Source organism: Schistocerca cancellata, chromosome 3, assembly GCF_023864275.1.
Source record: "Schistocerca cancellata isolate TAMUIC-IGC-003103 chromosome 3, iqSchCanc2.1, whole genome shotgun sequence".
Taxonomy (NCBI): Eukaryota; Metazoa; Arthropoda; class Insecta; order Orthoptera; family Acrididae; genus Schistocerca; species Schistocerca cancellata.
In genome coordinates this window covers 860,402,619-860,422,560 of record NC_064628.1, presented here as the reverse complement: position 1 = coordinate 860,422,560, position 19,942 = coordinate 860,402,619, and the positions used below count along the sequence as shown (strand labels likewise).

The 19,942-nt window shown below is 39.0% G+C and overlaps 1 non-coding gene and 2 pseudogenes across 1 annotated transcript; all 3 read left to right on the top strand.

The window, feature by feature from the left end:
- Positions 1-12,350: 12,350 nt before the first annotated feature.
- On the top strand, positions 12,351-12,558 carry LOC126178497 (small nucleolar RNA U3). Its single transcript, XR_007536389.1, has one exon. It is a non-coding gene; the product is annotated as a small nucleolar RNA U3 (small nucleolar RNA).
- A 228-nt stretch (positions 12,559-12,786) lies between these two features.
- Positions 12,787-12,900, top strand: LOC126178578 (small nucleolar RNA U3; annotated as a pseudogene).
- Positions 12,901-13,133: 233 nt separating this feature from the next.
- Positions 13,134-13,247, top strand: LOC126178576 (small nucleolar RNA U3; annotated as a pseudogene).
- The last annotated feature ends 6,695 nt before the right edge of the window (positions 13,248-19,942 follow it).

Sequence of the window (19,942 nt, the reverse complement as noted above, 5' to 3'; positions counted from 1 at the left end):
TAAATGGCTGCCAGAACAATCTCTTTGGTATGTTGAATAAGATCTTGAGGCATACATACTGAGTGCACCTGTCGTTTCTTCCCTTGCTATGATTTCCATAAGTGGTACCATTATTCACCATACGTTTGAACTGCTGGCAATTAACGACATTATTATGCTACAAAAATAATAATGTCAAGTGATTTGCTTCAAGCTGCCGATGCCTAAGACTTTCACCCACTTGTACAGGACAAAGCCAACAGCAAGGGTTGTAATTACAAATGTGCTTCTGAGCTGATTTAACCACTTCTGTACTTGGGCACCAATAGAACAGAGTATTGGGATGAAACGCAAAGTATATCTATTTAAAAAAACTGATAAAAATGTTCTTAAGGGGGTAGGACGTCAAACGGGCCGACTTCGAGGAGGAGACATTTCAATTTGCACTGTCTATACTTTTACAAATAAATTCATAAAACTTTGTCAGCATGACCAGGAAGGATTCAGGATTCACACTCATAGCAGTGGAAGTTCAAAAACACAAAAAATAATATTTTTTAAATGTGAAATTTCATGATTTTTTTCACTTACGCCTTACGCCTTTTTAAGAGACAGTCTTCACTCCTTCCGATCTGATCATGTAAGTGAAGAAAAGTTGTGGAATGTATTCAAAGAGATAGTATTGACAGCAATTGAGAGATATATACGACATAAATTAATAAGTGATAGTACTGATTACCCATGGTACACAAAATGGGTCAGATCGTCCAACGAAAAAAGCATTCCAAATTTAAAAAAACACAAAATCCCCAAGATTGGCAAAGTTTTACCAAAGTTCAAAATATAGTGCGTACTGCAATGTGAGATGCTTTTAATAATTTCCACAACGAAATTCTGTCTCGAAATCTGGCAGAAAACCCAAAGAGATTCTGGTCGTATATAAAGCACACCAGTGGCAAGACGCAATCAATACCTTTACTGCGCGATAACAACGGTGAAGTCACTGATGAGAATGCCACTACAGTAGAGTTATCAAACACGGTTTTCCAAAACTCCATCACCAAATAAGATGAAGTAAATAATCCTTAATTCCAATCAAGAGCAACTTCCAAGATGAGAAACATAGAAGTAGATATCCTCGGTGTAACAAAGCAGCTTAAATCACTTAATAAAGGTAAGGCCTCTGGTCCAGATTGTATACCAGTCAGGTTCCTCTCGGAGTATGTTGATAAAATAGCTCCATGTTTAGCAATTATATACAACCACTCGCTCACAGAAAAATCTGTACCTAAAGACTGGAAAATTGCTCAAGTCACACCAATACCCAAAAAGGGAAGTAGGAGTAATCCACTGAATTGCAGACCTATATCACTAACGTCGATTTGCCGTAGGGTTTTGGAACATATATAGTGTATTCAAACATTATGAAATACCTTGAAGAAAACGATTTATTGACATATAGTCAGCATGGATTCAGAAAATATTGTTCTTGTGAAACACAACTAGCTCTTTATACTCATGAAGTAATAAGTGCTATTGATAGGGGATGTCAAATTGATTCCATATTTTTAAATTTCCAGAAGGCTTTTGACACCGTTCCTCACAAGCGTCTTCTAACCAAACTGCGTGCCTACAGAGTATCGCCTTAGTTGTGCGACTGGATTCATGATTTCCTGTCAGAAAGGTCACAGTTCGTAGTAATAGATGGCAAGTCTACGAGTAAAACATAACTAATATCCAGCGTTCCCCAAGGAAGTGTTATAGGCCCTCTGTTGTTCCTGATCTATATTAACGACAGATGAGACAATCTGAGTAGCCGTCTTAGATTGTTTGCAGATGATGCTTCATTTACCGTCTTGTAAAGTCATTGGATGATCAAAACGACATGCAAAATGATTTAGATAAGATATCTGTATGGTGCAAAAAGTGGCAATTGACCCTGAATAAAGAAAAGTGTGAAGTTATTCACATGAGTACTGAAAGAAATCGGCTAAATTTCGATTACGCGGTGAGTCACACAAATCTGAAGGCTGTAAATTCAGCCAATACTTAGGGATTACAATTACAAATAACCTAAATTGGAACCATCACATAGATAATATTGTGGGTAGAGCAAACCAAAGACTGTGATTCATTGGCAAAACACTTAGAAGGTGCAACAGGTCTACTAAAGAGACTACTTACACCAAGCTTGCCCGTCCTGTTCTGGAATATTGCTGTGCGGTGCGGGATGCGCATCAGGTGGGACTGACGGATGACATCAAAAAAGTACAAAGAAGGGCAGCTTGTTTTGTATTATCACGAAATAGGGGAGATAGTGTCACAGACATGATACATGAATTGGAGTGGCAATCATTAAAAACAAATGTGTTTTTCGTGACGACAGGATCTTCTCATGAAATTTCAATCACCAGTTTTCTCCTCCGATTGTGAAAACATTCTGTTGACACCCACCTACATAGGGAGAAATTATCATCACTATAAAATAATAGAAATCGGGGCTTGCACAGAAAAATTTAAGTACTCGTTTTTCCCACGTGCCGTTCGAGAGTGGAACGGTAGAGAGACAGCTTGAAGGTGGTTCATTGAACCCTCTGCCAGGCACTGTATTGTGAATAGCAGAGTAATCACGCAGATGTAGATGAAAACATTTCATAATTATGTTTCGTGTAGAATGTGCTGTGGTAGTCACACTCTGCCTCATGTCCTTGGAAACAAATGTCACTGCAAGATCCTGCTTGTAAAACTGATGAGTGATATCTCCAGGCCAGATAAGGTTATGGATAATGCTGTTTTCTACAGAGATTGAGCCTGGCAATAATATCTAGTTACCAATAAACTGATTATATGTGTCTCATACTTAAAAACAAAAGTGTTTTATGATTATTCCTGAAACTGCAAAAATTGCATGACAAATGAAAGAAATTAATATAGCAAGTTCGAAAGTTGTCCTGAAATTCAGTTCAGTAAAACTAAAATAAAGTATAATCAATGCATTGAAAGTAAATTGGGCAAGTTAACAACATTGCCACAAACCAGTTGATTTGGGGGGGGGGGGGAGATAATAATAATGAACTTCAATAACAACTCAGAATCATTCCTCACATGCATCCACTCCTACTTGCCTCATTCTCCCTACAACTATGTAGAGCAGAAAGGAAAAGATATTCAGTCAGAGCTGTTGATAAACTTAATGATTCTTCAAGTAAATGTGAGAGGAGCAAACAGTACTCTCTCTGTTCTGAACATGTCACTCAGCTTGTAAGACATGGGGTTTTGTACAAAAATGTAGTGCAACTTACATAAAATTCATTGACCCACACCCAGATCAATCTTTTGCTGTCTTATCCTGTGGTCTGGCTATGTCCAAAATTTCCTGTAAGTACCAAGCCACCCTGGTTGCAACACTCTCTCTCTCTCTCTCTCTCTCTCTCTCTCTCTCTCTCTCTCTCTCTCTCTCTCATTCCACTGACCATGATGCTGACGTCAGTTATAACAGTTAAAACAGTCTGCTACATTAACCTTTTTTAATATCCTTCTAATTCAGAACAAAATTATGTATCCCGTGAAGTGTGAACATTGAAGTTGTCTTTTCCATACAGAGAATCGTGTAAATCAGTTGACACTTATTGTGTGCGCATGTCTAGAAAAGGTTCGGTAGGTGTTTCCATGGACTTCAAATGTGGTCATTTGCAACAAAGACAAGGATATGGGGTAGACCTCTCACAGTCTGCATTCCACATACTCACACAAGTAAATTATTACTTTATCACAGTTTCTGCAGAAATGTACCACATGTGCAATATCATAAGCCCCAAAACCACCACTTCAGAATACATTTGTACCAGTAGGCGTCGGGAAGTGTTCTACTAACATCCTTCATTTTGTCAGGTTATGCCATAAATTTATTTTCTTTCCAGTTGTACTCAATACATCTTCATTAGTTATTTGATATATTCATCTAGCTTTCGAATATCCCCTGTAGACCACATTTTTAAAGCTTCTAGTCTCTTCCTGTCTGAACCAATTTATCATCCACATTTCACTCCTGTGCACTCAGAGTTGTAATTTAACGTGACCCAAAAACACCATGAGGGTTTTAAAAAGAAAATAAATAAAATCCAACTGTATTTAATTATGAATATTTAATTATCATAAAAAATGTTACATAGTTAACTTTACACAAATTAAAAAAGAGCCATCATTGCTGCCAAAGGCAAGTGTTTCCTGTCACAAGAATTTTATTTATTAATATTGTATTTTAACTTTTTTTACAATATAAGAAACACAGTTAAACAATGTTAACACGTCCTGAAAAAAGATTTTAACTTGATGCTGAATTGTAATGACTGCAAATTACAATTTAGTCCTTTTTTTAAGCATGCAGCAATTTATAGGTCTTCCCTAATTTCTTTTCTCTCTTTTCTCGTAAATTATTTCTTAATTTTGACCAAACAAGTCCATAGATGTAGAAGGTTCTCTCAATGGAGGCAGTGCTCGAAGGGCAAGAAATGAGACTTTTCACAAAAGTAATAAATCCTGGTGGTAAGTTTCCTTGTTTTTGCTGTTTACTGTTCCATTATCTTCCACCACTTGTTGGGATGGAACTGTTTTACGACTGCATCAAAACATAGTGGCAGGAAAAGAAACAGAATCAGCAATCCTAAAGCTTGAAACACTTGGCAATCCACTCTGGATGCATCTCTGAGCCAGTTTTCTGCATTTCTTCTTCTTCAGCAGTTAATCTAGTTCCTCTGAATCTTGGATCTAACATATTAGCAAGGTGGTGGAAAGCCTTTAGTGCTTGTTCCTTTCCTCCTTGTGCAGTATCTGTGCTGTCTGCTTGAAGAAAGTCCAGGTCTCTACAAACCTCTGTATGTTGTTGGAGAAGAAATTATAACATTATCCAAGATACTGCTAATGTTTGCAGGGAGTTCTTCATTGTATTCTATTACAATTTCTTCTCAATCATAAGAATTTCAGTTTAACTATTTAATTGTCAATATGAAAAAGTCCCAAAACAATATATAACCCCACTGGGTAGGTCTATTTAAAAAAATAGATGGGTTTTTCTCAACCTTTGTTATAGTGTTTCACTCTGAGTCCAGACACTTACTGTCAGAAAACACTTCCTAACATTCAAATTTATGTTCATTGTTACCAGATTTCTCTGTTGCAGAAGTGCTCATAATGCTAATATCAAACAGTGGAAAATTCAGGATGGAATGTAACAATATTTGAGAAGGAAAGTTGCTACTCGACCATATAGGGGAGATGCTCAGCATCTCCACTATATGGCGAGTAGCAACTTTCCTTCTCATAATATTGTCTCTCTCTCTCTCTCTCTCTCTCTCTCTCTCTCTCTGTGTGTGTGTGTGTGTGTGTGTGTGTGTGTGTGTGTGTGTGGGGTGCCAATTCTCAGTCAATCATGGAAGCAAGTCAACAAGCTCACTGTAGTATCAATATAAGATCAGGGATTGTGGGGCCTGCACTCTGCCTAACACATGGACAGGAACTGTTTTCCTACAGCTTCTGTACTACAAATTACCCGCAGTGCTGAAAATTGTATAACTGTAGGAAGAAAGACAATGAATGTATTTTTGGTAGAATAGAGCATTTTCTACACCTTGTGGAAATTAGTACCTAACCCAAATGTTTGAGCAATTTATTGGTTCAGGTGGTTCATTATAAGGGCCTCCCTAATAACTTGGCCGAAATCCTTTATATTTATGGTTACAGGAACATGAAAAGATGTTGTTGTACGCCACAACCACTGATATTGGGCACACATTACAGGCACACGTGCCACATGCATGGCATTAGATCAGAGGTCAGCTAGCAGTGTTCACATGAGTTGAGGACAAGGGATTGATCAGAAGGCTGTGTAACGAACAGGTTGCAATCACACAGTACCCATTTCTAGTGTCAACAGACAGATGGCAATGACTGGATAGAGTGACTCATAGTTTAACAAGTTTTTGTTTCCAGAGAAAAGCTTATAGTTAGGGATGGGAAGATCTATTGTTACAGACTGTCAATACACACAGACAAATTCTCAATATGTGTCCTTAGAGAAAATGAACCTTGCTGTACTTTCTAGAGCACTGTGTGAATCACAATTTAGTGTTAGTGTTAAAATGCTCTCTAAAAATGTAGCATTTGGGTATTCTGAAACAACAGTGTTTTCCATTATTCTGCTATGAAACATATGATAACTTCATGTTTAAATTATATTAGGCTCAGTACTAAAATTAATTGAAAGAGCTCTGCTTACTAGAAAAAGTAGTGATGTAGAATAACAGTTTAGATGACCTTCATATACAAGTGCAATGTTTTACATGTAATAAATTTTCATCAGTCTCTCTCTGAGATACTTTGTTTTATCTTCCCTTTAATGTAATGTAATTTGTATGTAATGTAATTCATGTAATTATAACTACTTGTTTATCCAAATTAGATGACTAGTATGTAATTTACATGAAAATAGCAACTTTTAATGTAAACAAATAGCTTGAGTGATATTTTTTCTGTAATATGAAGACTATTTCCTGGTACAGCTATCAAAAGCTCAAAGCTCCATGGTTTCCTCTAGGAAGCCACCCAATATGCACTTATAGTACGTTATTAAATAATTTATGTGGAATCCAATCAACTGCAAGCTAGTCAATTTGATGCAACTTCAGCAGCTAATACATCAGTTTTGCTGCTTATTTTGTGAACCAGTCTCCTGTATACTCTCATCAGTTTGGATGAAACTCATTCCAGACTCTACATCTCTGTCTGTACTTCACAAACCACTGTGAAGTGCATGACAGAGGGTACTAGTTGCACTCACTATAGATCTTCTTCCTGTTCTATTTGCGTATGCAGAATGGGAAGAATGATTGCTAAAGTGCATCTATCCATGCTGTAGCTAATCTAATGTGGTCTTCATTGTCCCTATAGCAGAGATATGTAGTCAGTTGTATCAGGTGTAGAAATATGAAATGTGGATTTCAGATGTCACACCAGTGCAGTTTGTGCTATCAAGATTTGACACTGCACTATTTTGTTGTGTCATCAACAATTGACAGATGTGCACGAGTGATAAATTGAGAAAGTGTGTGCGTAGTGTTGTGGTGTTGTGTTCAATATGGCAATATTTATACCGAACAAAGAGCATTGACGTACAGAACTAATTTTTTGTTTGCCTGTGAAGAAAACTGCCACTGAATCATACCGATTACTTCAAGAAGCTTATTCTGAACATGCTCTTTACAAGATACATGTGCATGATCGTTTTGGTGCTTCAAAAATGGCAACTTCAATGTTGCAAGCAAGGAACATGGAAAACCACCAAAAATTATGAAGATGTGGAATTAGAAGCATTGTTGAGTGAAGATCATTCACAAACACAAAAACCATTCACCAAGGAATTGGGCATAGGTCAACAAGCTGTTTCCAGTTGGCTACAACAGATGGGAAATATTCAGAAGACCAGTAGATGGGTACCACTGACTGACAGTCAAATGGAGAAGTGCAAAAACACGAGAGATTTTGCTCACTTGGTACAAAAAAAAAGTCATTTTTGCATCATACAGTTACAGGGGAATGAAAACTGGATTTATTTTGAGAACCCAAGTGCAAAAAATCATCGGTAGTCCCAGGCAGAGCATCCACATCATCCACAAGATCGAATCACTTTGGCAGAAAGACGATGCTCTGTGTTTGGTGTAATCAGAGGGGTGCGGTCTATTATGAGCTGTTTAAACCTGGGAAAATGGTTAATTTACCAACAACACTTGACCAACTGGAACTGTTCGGTGCTTGGAAACACGCCACAGTACCACAAGAGGTGACACAAAGTCATTTTTCTTCATGATAGTGCTCCTTTATGTAAGGCAAAACTGGTTTGCGACACAGTGGAAGCACTTGGCTGGGATGTTCTACCCCATGCTGCTTACTCACCCGACTTGGCTCCTTCCTATTACTGTTTGTTTGCGTTGATGATTCACAGCAAAAAGGGAAAGTTTTTACTGGTGTGGTATTCACAAATGATGGAGCATATTTTGAATAAAGCATTGTTTATCATTCTTCTGAGTTTAACATTTTTTAGACAAAAAAAAATCCACAATTCATACTTGTACATCTGGTAGTACATTCATAGATACCTCAGTTAAACCTAGTTTTGAAAGTAGGCTTTCACGAGGATAGTTTGCTTCTATTGTCTGCTAGTGCAGTTTTTCCAGTACCTCCATGATGCTCTCCCATGAGTCAAACGAATCTGTGACTATTTGTGCTACGTTTAATATCTGCTGTTAGTCTTATTTTCTGTGTCCCATACAATTGAGCAGTATTATTCTAGGATAGGTTGTATAAGTGTTTCGTAAGGAATTTTCTGCTTTACCTTCAGTTGACGCTATGTGAGTATTTCATTTCATATCCCTTTCATATCCCTCCAAGGCTTTGGAGAATTTATTACAATCAACTTAAAATTATTCATAACACATCAAATGAACCAGAACACGCGAAGTTTTTCTTACAAGTTTTCAATGTTATGGCACACATTGACCCAATAGTAGAGTTCTTCCCAGACTTCAATCAATATGTTTGGAGCAATAACTGCTTCAATCCTATTTCTTAAATTGGGTAGACCAGCTGATAGTGGATGCAGATACATATAATCCTTTATGAACCACTAAATATAAAAATCATGGGGTCATACCAGCTGAACATGGAGACCACACAAAACAAGCTCAGTAATCTGACCTCTTGTGTCCAATCCAGCGGTCAGGTATAAAGTCGTTTAATCAATCACTTGCTGAGATATGCTAGTTAGTTGGTACACCTTCTTTCTGTGGTTCGGCTTATTCCAATTGAGGAAAGAGCCATAGTTGTAGCGCATCAAGATAAGAAATGCCAGTTAAGTTATTTCACCGAAAAAGAAAGGCCTATAAACTTTTCGCCGGGATCTGGTTCAAGAAACATTCAATTCTGGAGGTCTGATGCCATGTAATTTTTTTCTTTGGGGCTCATAATGGATTGTGTACATGTGGCTCCGCTACCAGCTGATCTGCATGGCTTACTGAACAGTATTGAAGTAGTTTTTGCAACATTTGCTCCAGATAAACTGACCAAGATTTGGGAAGAACTCCACTATCGACACGATGTGTGCAGTATGAAGAATGGTCATCATGTTGAACACTTGTAAAAAAACTGTTTGAGTTGCTCTTTCATGGATTGTCTTACTTTTAATTGTAAATTGAATGTAGTAAATGGTACAAAGCTGTAAAAACCCAATGTTGATTTTGGAACACCTGACATAATGGCACTGCTAGACATTAATATTTGAGAGAATAGGGTGGCTGTACCTTGGGACAAAGAAACCTATTTGTTTGATTCTGTATGCTACAGCACGTGAATATTCAAGGTAGAATGTACTGTGGTCTCAGAGAACACCTGGATAACATCTCCAATGTATACAAGCCATTAGCAGTAATATTACTCCATAGGAACCTTAATCAGACCCTCAGCAGCATCTGAGAGGTTGCCGAGAACAACAATTATATTATCGGCACCAATAACTTAACTACTAAGAAATTGGTCGCTTAATGGCTCTGTTTTCCACCATGACCTTTAACATTTTCTGCACAATAATAAACTGCTGTAGTTAAGATGCGGATTAAATATCAGCCTTTTTACAGTATATAATGAGTGACGGAGTACACATTCCATTCCAACAGAACATTTTTCTGTCCACAAGGCCAGAATAGTGCTGCAATAGTTTTAATGCAATGAGCTTTGAGTAGATGAGATAACTCAAAAATTCTACATTAAGGGCAAAGCATAACATTTTATTGTCATTTGGTCCTAATTATACACTATTATTAATAACTTTGTTTTAGTTACCCCCATAAAAGAGAAAATTCTGAGATTTGCAATAAATCACAAAGTTTAGTAACTTATGTCTAGTTGCTGCAGCATTCCTTCATTATAGTTAAGGGTTCACTGTATGAGAGGAGGAACATAACTTTTTTGTCACCTCAAATATTTTTTTGGCATGCTCAAAATATACATAAGCCATTTTAATCTAAATGGATAGTAACAATAGGCTTATAGAATAATGGCCAATGTTATTCTCCTATCTATCACTTCTGCATTGTCCTGCAGTTATGCAGGGTCGGCCACGGTTAATCGGATTTGGCATGTTATTCTCCTAATCCTACTAACTATGTTCTTTAAAGAATCTAGTCACTTGTTTCAAATGAAACTATGCTGTATTTATCTGTCAAGTATAAATTCTCCATGAGGCAGTTTCAGACATATGTACATCTTGAGTAAAAATTCATTTAAAATTGCAGATGTTGTTGTTCCTCACCCATTGACTTAAATTACACCTCACATAGATTCTTAAGCCATTTTGACATAGGTCCAGTTTTATTCATTCAAATAGAAAACCTATGTATATTTTGCAAAATGCACTTGAATATTCTTATTCAAGTTATACCATGCGCCTCATTAAGCCCATGTATGATGCAACTTTGAGATACTTGCATGTACATTAAAAATAAAGTAGATGTAATGAAATATGCCTTCTAAATATGACTTGCTGCAGATAAGTTACTTCTTTACTTGTAATTAAGAGGTATTTGGAAATAACATGAATACAGTTGTTATAAATGTGCTTGACAATGACACTTAGTTGAAATGAGCTAATTGCACGATTAAATGAATATCATATTACAGCCTACTACAGCCGTATTCACGTTTGTGGATCCCCATGAATACAAAGTTTTATTAGAACATAAGCACCTCACATATACTTCTAAATCCACACTCCGCTAGTGATTGTGAGGTGCATGCCAGAGAGTGCTTTCCATTGTACAACACATTAGGATTTCTTCTCGCTTCATTCATTATGGAACAAGGGAAGAATGACTAGTTAAATATTTCTTTGCAGGCACTAAGTAAATCTGTTTTTTTTTGTAGATCCTGTGAGAGTGATACATGTGTGTCACGGAGATGCTGAAGAAATGAAGCTGGCACATACTTTAAGATAGATGCAAACTCTCCTGAGAAATTCTGGGTATAAAGGCTTAGGCAGCGAGTGAAAATTTGTACCAAGGTCTGTAATTGAACCCGGGTCTCCTGCGTGTTAGTCAGGTGCATTAGCCACGAAGCAACCTCGACACAGTGCTTCACACAAGTGCGTGGATTACGCTGGCTATTACATGACTGTGGCCCCAAAATAGGAAATGCTTATTACAGCATCTACCTGTTAAGTTGTTATAGTGCATTTGTCAGTAGCCAATCACTATACTTGCAAACACTGCATCAATTCTTAACAAAAAAACTGCACTATGCATATTAAATTATAATTGGTAGCCTTCAACACAACACTGGTCCAAGGAAAATTAATATTGTAAAAGTATGTGTAATCTTGTGTTGTAAGATACTGTCCAATATCAAATCTGGTACATTTGTGCCACTGATGCAATCAAATGGATGGAATAAACAATAGAGAGCAGTAATATATTTACAGTACAAATAAATTTTCGCTGAAGACAAGAAATACAGTCATAACATACCAATTTGAAAAGTTTATCCAAACATATAAACTATTAATTGCTGTTCTAAAGGAAACAAGTTATAGGCCATCATGCATTCGTATTTGTGGGCACAGTACATAAACATTAACCCCAAAGTGAACAGAAATCGTGTTAGATGCAAAATACACTTCAAACAAGTGCATAGTCGTGAGCGTAATTTTGCAACCAGTAACACATTAGCACGTTAATAAAGCTGGCAGAAAACAAATTTACGATCGACAAAGCTTCACTACAGTAAAATAATTAACTGACACACGACATATGTGTGGTTAGAAAACTTTAAATAAGTCACAAAACACTTTGGAGACGCGATTAAAAAAAGAAATATTACATAACATATCGTATCCACTAATTTTACGGGGCTGCGCAAATCTTTTCTACGCGTAAACGTAACACAATTTGATTTAGCTATGTTGGTGATATACGACTTTCGGAACGTAAAACACACGCCCAGGACATGAGCCGTGAGGATTATTGACCTTTGGACCTAGTCAGCTGTTCTCAAACGAGCCATCTAACGTAAGGAGCTGAACTACGGAGATCCCGGCGCATCGGTCTCGCCGCGCCTCGCTATAACTGGGGAACACATTTTTTGCATCAGGTGTGGAATACAGGATAAATATGCCGTTAAGAATCTGTGGTTCACTATATTTTGTATGGTAAAATGTTTCAATGGAGACGGATTTGCTCGAACTTGGACTAACAGACTGTGGCGTTGATTGTTCTCGCATAGTACGCGTTCCCGTCGTGGCCATAAATATCCCAGAAAGCGCAAGTAATGTTAAGATCATACTTCACAGGATCATTTCTGTAGTATGTCTTCAACTCTCTCTAGTTCAATACTGGAGTAGACGCAACCACGATGATGAGTGGTAGCACTTTCCCTGAGCGTGAGGCATGCAGAATGGGGTTCGTAGGATCTCATCTGCAATCGATGATCGTTCACCACGCCTCTCGGGGCGTGGGAAGGGAATAGTGCTTTCCGAGTGGTTTTTTTTTATTTAATGAAACATAGATTCTGGATTTATCGGGATACGCTAAGCTATTTTTTTGCGCATAATTCTTGCCCGTGTCTCAGGCTCATTAATACGAAATGTGTTTCACGTTAGAGCCCGAACCACATATCAAAAATTTCGGGCGTTATTAAACGATGACGACTATCGTGTCAGACTAGTTGCATTTCATCGTCGAAGTGAACAGAGAGAGGCTTCAACATTTGGTAGCACTTTCCCTGAGCGTGAGGCATGCAGAATGGGGTTCGTAGGATCTCATCTGCAATCGATGATCGTTCACCACGCCTCTCGGGGCGTGGGAAGGGAATAGTGCTTTCCGAGTGGTTTTTTTTTATTTAATGAAACATAGATTCTGGATTTATCGGGATACGCTAAGCTATTTTTTTGCGCATAATTCTTGCCCGTGTCTCAGGCTCATTAATACGAAATGTGTTTCACGTTAGAGCCCGAACCACATATCAAAAATTTCGGGCGTTATTAAACGATGACGACTATCGTGTCAGACTAGTTGCATTTCATCGTCGAAGTGAACAGAGAGAGGCTTCAACATTTGGTAGCACTTTCCCTGAGCGTGAGGCATGCAGAATGGGGTTCGTAGGATCTCATCTGCAATCGATGATCGTTCACCACGCCTCTCGGGGCGTGGGAAGGGAATAGTGCTTTCCGAGTGGTTTTTTTTTATTTAATGAAACATAGATTCTGGATTTATCGGGATACGCTAAGCTATTTTTTTGCGCATAATTCTTGCCCGTGTCTCAGGCTCATTAATACGAAATGTGTTTCACGTTAGAGCCCGAACCACATATCAAAAATTTCGGGCGTTATTAAACGATGACGACTATCGTGTCAGACTAGTTGCATTTCATCGTCGAAGTGAACAGAGAGAGGCTTCAACATTTTAGCAGCTCAAATTCCAGCGATCTTCACTTCTAGACGAGAATCGAAGAAAATGTGGCACAAAGACGAAATCTGACCCACCTTATTTAATTATACGGAAGTGGAAACTACAATTACAAATAGAATTTTTTCCGTTTGTAAGACATCTGTGATGTAATAGGCAAATTAGTTTTCGGGTAGAAATAATGTTAAAAATTCGTCCGTAATCGTCGAAGTATTATTAAATATGTATCATTTCTTATGGTCACTACTCACTTGCATGGAGAACGTATGTTTCAAAACATCGCAGTGACACACTCGATTTGTCGAACAGTGTCTATACTAGGGATCACAGAGATCATTTGGTACTGAAACTTCGTAGAAGAATGTGTAATTTGTAGCATTCCTATTTTCGTGCCATCACAAGATTTATAAAATCCGTGCTCTTCCAGCAATGTAGATGACTAGTTTGCAAAATGAGATTCTCCTGAATATAAATGCACTGTCTAAGATAATTCATCAAAAATGTATGTCTACGAGGGTTTATGTTATACGTCCGCAGAATGGTGCATTCGATTTGACACCTGTGTTTTGGGTGCCACAGACTGGCACAATGCAGATGTATGCTTAGGGCTTACCTTCTGACAGCTGCTATTGCTCCGTGCTGATGACGCATTTCACGGTTTTCTTGAAGATTTTGCTGATGGGACGGATACGTTCATGTTCTTCGCCAGTCGTCTCATCTCAAACTAATGCTTAGCAACGACGTCGATCGCTGCAGAGACTCCTGTATTGTTGAGAGCTGCTTCACATCGCTGTATGTTGTTTACTCTAAGAGGATAAATTATCATCGCACAATTAAGAAAACTATCCAGCGATAATAGCAGAGGCTGGGACGACCGGGGCAGATGCACCTGAGGATAATGTGCATCTGGAGTTTGGAAAAAGTGAGAAGAAATTAAAATGGGAAGAAAACGTGGAGAATTTTGTTGTAGGAGACAGAAGTGACGCTCTAGTGCACTGCAAGTTATGTGGTTGTCGTGCGAAATTTTGTAAAGCTGTCAAAGTGCTTCCACGCCAGCCGCCAGAGGCGCTGCATTCCATTATGACGCTTGTGCGCTTACTTCATTCCGTTATTAATTAGTTACGAAGTTACATTTGATTTCTGAATTATCTAGTTGTCGGTTCTGCCCTGCTTTCATGTAAAACGCCTCCATATAGTATTCGTCGTTAACCCCTTAACTCCCTAATATACCCGTACACTGGACGTTGACTAAACTGTCCTGAAACTTGATGTTATTTTTTAGTTTCTGTGTAGCTGTGTAGTCCGTTTGAAGTACCTTGATAGTAGACGTCTGTCACTTGAGCTACTGCGTGGCCACATCGGCCGCCAGCTACCGCTCTGTTACAGGTAAATGCAAACTCGCCAAGTCACTTCACAAATGCTGCTGTCGTATAACGCGGAGCAATATTGGGGAGGTGTGTCTGAAATGAGAGACTCTGTCGCCGGCTAATTTTAAATGACCAATGGCTGAACGCGGTAGACGACGCGTTTTGTAGCCCTGAATTTAAACTCTTGTCCTAAGCTAAGCACAACCTCGTGACGTGCAATTTGTCCGGGAAAGCGGGGGCCAGCAATATGCAGCAGAACTAACATCACGATCGCCTTGTTCCCGGCGGTTAAAGCTAACCTCCACAAGCAAGCTCAAGACAGAATAATAACTTCAGTTTCAGCAATAAAAGCAAATTGTAATTTCTTGCCGTCATTCATTGCAGTAGCAAGCGGTGCAGGTGAAGTCAGAATGAACCCAACCAGCGCTCAGTAGCCTGCATTTGCCATAATGTATTGTAATTGCGCTTACGAGTGAAAACGTTGCTTACGGTAGTGTGAATTTTTACTAGTGTTGCGATTGAGTTCAGAGTTATACCGTAATTATTAGTGTATTGAGCGATTTTGAGAGTAAGTTTTTAATTGAAAAATAATAGTTTGCTTCGTGATCGTCAATTGTTGTAATCACAGCAGACAATGAAGTGAGTTAAAATAAGTTTCACATATTTCCTAAATACTGTGAAGCCTAACGAAAATGAATAAGTGCTTGTAAATGTACAGATTTTTTTTTCAGTTTGAAAGTGCTCATGTCTGCTCAGTACATTTTTCTGATTCTCATTATGAAAGGGATTTGAAAAGTGAACTGTTGAATATTCCTTCGAAATGCAAGCTGTAAACTGATGATGTTCCAACTGTAAGTCTACCATCTGGTGCTGATTTAGGTCATAGTAATGAGCTTAATAATGAGAGATATATTTGTGCACAGAAAAGGAAGCTACCGTAAAGAAGTACAAGGTATGTTACAAACAAATGTATTACCAGGTAATGAAGAAACTGCTACTAGATAAATAAAAACTATTACTACTAGGTAAATAAAATCTAATACAGCTGTATATGTGACTATGCTTGATTACACCAACAATTAGAAATGATGGAAATAGAAATAAAAGACCTTTACTAAAAGAATGCGGACTTACAGGATCGCCTCACTCATAGCTCCGAGTTACTGAAATTAAAGCATATTCGAAAAGTGATTCAGGGCTCTTTTTCTCACTGGCAACAAGAATTGGTTATGAAACAACGGTGTACTAACAGGCCATCTGAAGATATTGCAAAGGCTGCGACTTTAATTGTGTGATTGCAACTGTACGTTTCTTACCTGATAAACATTATCTTTTCTCAGAGACACATTGAAGTACCGTCTTCCTAGTGCAGTCACTATTAAAAATAAGGTTCAGGTAATTTAGCTGTAATTTAGCTTTCCACTAGATCTTAGTGTTTTGAAAACTTAGTCAACGCTACAAACAAAAAATGAAAAAGATGTAGTTCGGATGCTTTACAGTAGCATTTCACCGACCACAGAAAAAAAGCCAAACTAATATAAAACTTAATAATAATACACTAAAACCTTGAAATTTCTCGATTTCATTCATACCTGCATATGAGTTAAAAATTAATGTGCCATTTGGCCACAAGCTTCAATGCAGTGCGATGCGGCGGGAGAGTTTCATGGTGCAACTTCACGACTCCGCTTGCACATGCCCCTACCACAGTTCTACACACATCACAAGGAGTTTTGCATCACCCTGGTTTGCAGAACTCCTGAAGATAGACATTGGCTGTTGATATTGTGTCACAGACACAGTCCCTTTGACTGTTCAGAGATGTCACTAAACCCGCCCAAAGATGTAAACAAACATGCATTAGTAGCACTTATTAGACGGAGGGGGTCTGACAGCCCATCAGTTCCAGTCATTCCACCAGGAAGGAGGTACACAGCTCGTGTTGTCTGTGGTTCAACCATGCCTAGACGGTCAATAGAGCGGTTGGGTCACGTCCGCATTGCTACTTTGTGCCAGGAAGGGCTCTCGACAAGGGAAGTGTCCAGGCGTCTTGGAGTGAACCAAGCCTATGTTGTTTGGACATGGAGGAGATACAAAGAGACAGGAACTGCCCATGACATGCCTTGCTCAGGCCGCCCAAGGGCTACTACTGCAGTGTATGGCCGCTACCTACGGATTATGGCTCGGAGGAACCCTGACAGCAACGCCATCATGTTGAATAATGCTTTTCGTGCAGCCACAGGACGTTGTGTTAGACTCAAACTCAATGATCCGCAACTTCACTCCTGAAGTCCATGGGGAGGTCCATCTTTGCAACCACGACACCATGCAGCGCAGTACAGATGAGCCCAACAACATGCCGAATGGACCGCTCAGGATTGGCATCACATTCTCTTCACTGATGAGTGTCACGTATTTCTTCAGCCAGAAAATCGTCGGAGACGTGTTTGACGGCAACCCAGTCAGGCTGAACGCCTTTGACACATTGTCCAGCGAGTGCAGCAAGATCGAGGTTCCCTACTGTTTTGGGGTGGCATTATGTGGGGCCGACGTATGTCGCTGAGCGCCATAACAGCTGTTCGATACGTGAATGCCATCCTCCGACTAATAGTGCAACCAAATCGGAGAGGCATTCGTCTTCATGGACTACAATTCGCGCCCCCATCGTGCATATCTCGTGAACGACTTCGTTCAGGATAACGACAACGCTCGACTTGAGTGGCCAGCATGTTCTCGAAACATGAACCCAATTGAACACGCCTGGGATAGATTGAAAATGGCTGCTTATGGACGACGTGATCCACCAACCACTCTGAGGGATCTGTGCTGAATCGCCATTGAGGAGTGGGACAGTTTGGACCAACAGTGCCTTGATGAACTTGTGGATATTATGCCATGACAAATACAGACATGCATCAGTGCAAGAGGACGTGCTACTGGGTATTAGAGGTACTGGTGTGTACAGCAATCTGGACCACCACTGTTGAAGTTCTCACAGTTTGGCGGTACAACATGAAATGTGTGCGTTTCATGAGCAATAAAAAGGGCGGATATGATATTTATGATGATATCTATTCCAAATTTCTGTACAGGTCAGGTACCGGAACTCTCGGGACTGAGGTAATGCAAAACCTTTTTTTTTTATATGTGTATAAAAGTTGCAGTGGCAAGAAAAGCGTTTCTGAAGAAGAGAAATTTGTTAATGTCGAATATAGATTTAAAGGTTAGAAAGTGTTTTCTGAATATCTATTTGTCTGTAGTGTAGTCATGAGTGTAGTCATGTATTTGGTAGTGTAACAGATGTTGCAAGGCTGTGGATGAGTGTCGTATAAAATAGTATGACAAAAAAATCAAGTCACAATTAAAATTTAATCTGTATAGATGCTGAAGAGGCTAACAGCTGGGCTGTACCGAGTGTGGTGGGAGTAGGACCCCACCAAGGGAGCGAAAATTGACTGGAAAGAAAAAACAACAATGAAAAACTGTCTAAAGGTTACCAAGCAGGTTCTGAAACAAAATAATATGCTCCTTCACAGAAGACTTCTGATTTCTGCAGGCTGAGAACTCAAGCGAGGCACGGGACTGGAAACAAGCAAAAAATTGAGGTGAATTGTAATTAACTTGCGCACGTTCTTAACGCTGCACTGAAGAGTCAGTTGGTGGGATCTCATGAGACACTGCGATATAAAGCCACGTCCACACTAGGGATGGGCAAATTTTTAAAAGTACCGATATACATCGTTCAACATTTACAGGGTGGACATTAATAAACGACAAACAGATTTCTGATTGGAAATGGAGTAAAAAAGGCCTGACAAATGAAAGTTCTGCAATCACGTGCCTTGTGTGTTGTAGGCTTTGTGATTGACGCAACATACTGTAAGTAGGGTTGCCAACTGTCTGGTTGTTTTTCAATACTTTGTATCAGATTGTGTCACAAGTTGAAAGCATTCTGGATTTGTCGCAATGAATTCCAATGTATTTTAATATAAGTCTGCATGTTTATTTGTTTGACAAACTGTGTCAAAGGGTTCAAAGAGACTTTGTATTTTTTTTTACAGTGCACAGAATGACGTCTTGCCATTCATCAAGGACTTGCCAGACCCAAACATTTCAAACAAATGGATGACATTTTTTAAGAGTTGCAAAGCACATAATTTGCCGAAAGTTGTTCAACATGTACTTGCAGTGTCACCGTCCAGCGCATTTGTGGAGCGGATTTTCAGTGTGATGCTAAACATCTGGAGCAATGAAAGAAACAGACTGAGAGTGAAAAAGGTGAATGTTGAACTATTTGTGAATTTTGACTAGCGTCAGAAATGTGCTAAATTTGTTAAACCCAACAACGGGAAGAAATTGCTAAAGCTGTGAACTCAGAAAAGAAGTATAAGTTCAGAATACAACTAGTAAAGAAACTAGAGGCTCACAGAAATCGATGGATTCACAGTATTAACAGTGAGTATCATTTTAAATAAATACATGCTTCCTGTTGTACCAGCTATAATGTATCTGTTGTGTAACATGTTGTGAATAATAATAATAATAATATTTTTGAGTTGTCCGGTTTTGGCTCCAGTTAAAGTTGGCAACCCTAGCTCTAAGCAGCTGACTAGTCTGGTATTCATGCCAAGAAAAGCCGAGATGGTGTTTGTGTACGGCCAGTCAGACAGAAACGGTCAAGAGGCAGAACCTGGTCCTCCAGATCAGATGTACTCATCTCCCTGCACTTTCATCTGTCTGATAGTACCCATGATCACATAAACTCTCAAAAAGTGCTTGAAATGTTATGATATGGTACTTTGCCTATAGTCCATTTCCATCTGCTCGCAACCTCCGTTTTTCCTTATGTGAACACCGAACTACCATTCTGCCGCTTACAGTATCATGGCACATGGTCAAAGGTACTTTTCATTCATCGGCGCCATCTACTGTGGCAACGCTGCATTTCTGGACACATTTCCAGTCAGGAATTCGTCCCTGCAGTTTGTGGGTTTTATGAATGTTCACCGGTGGGCAGTGTAAAGGATGTGGAGATGCTGGAGGAAGAGGAGGATGTGGGGGAAGGGGATGAGATCATACAGGAGTCGTGTGGGG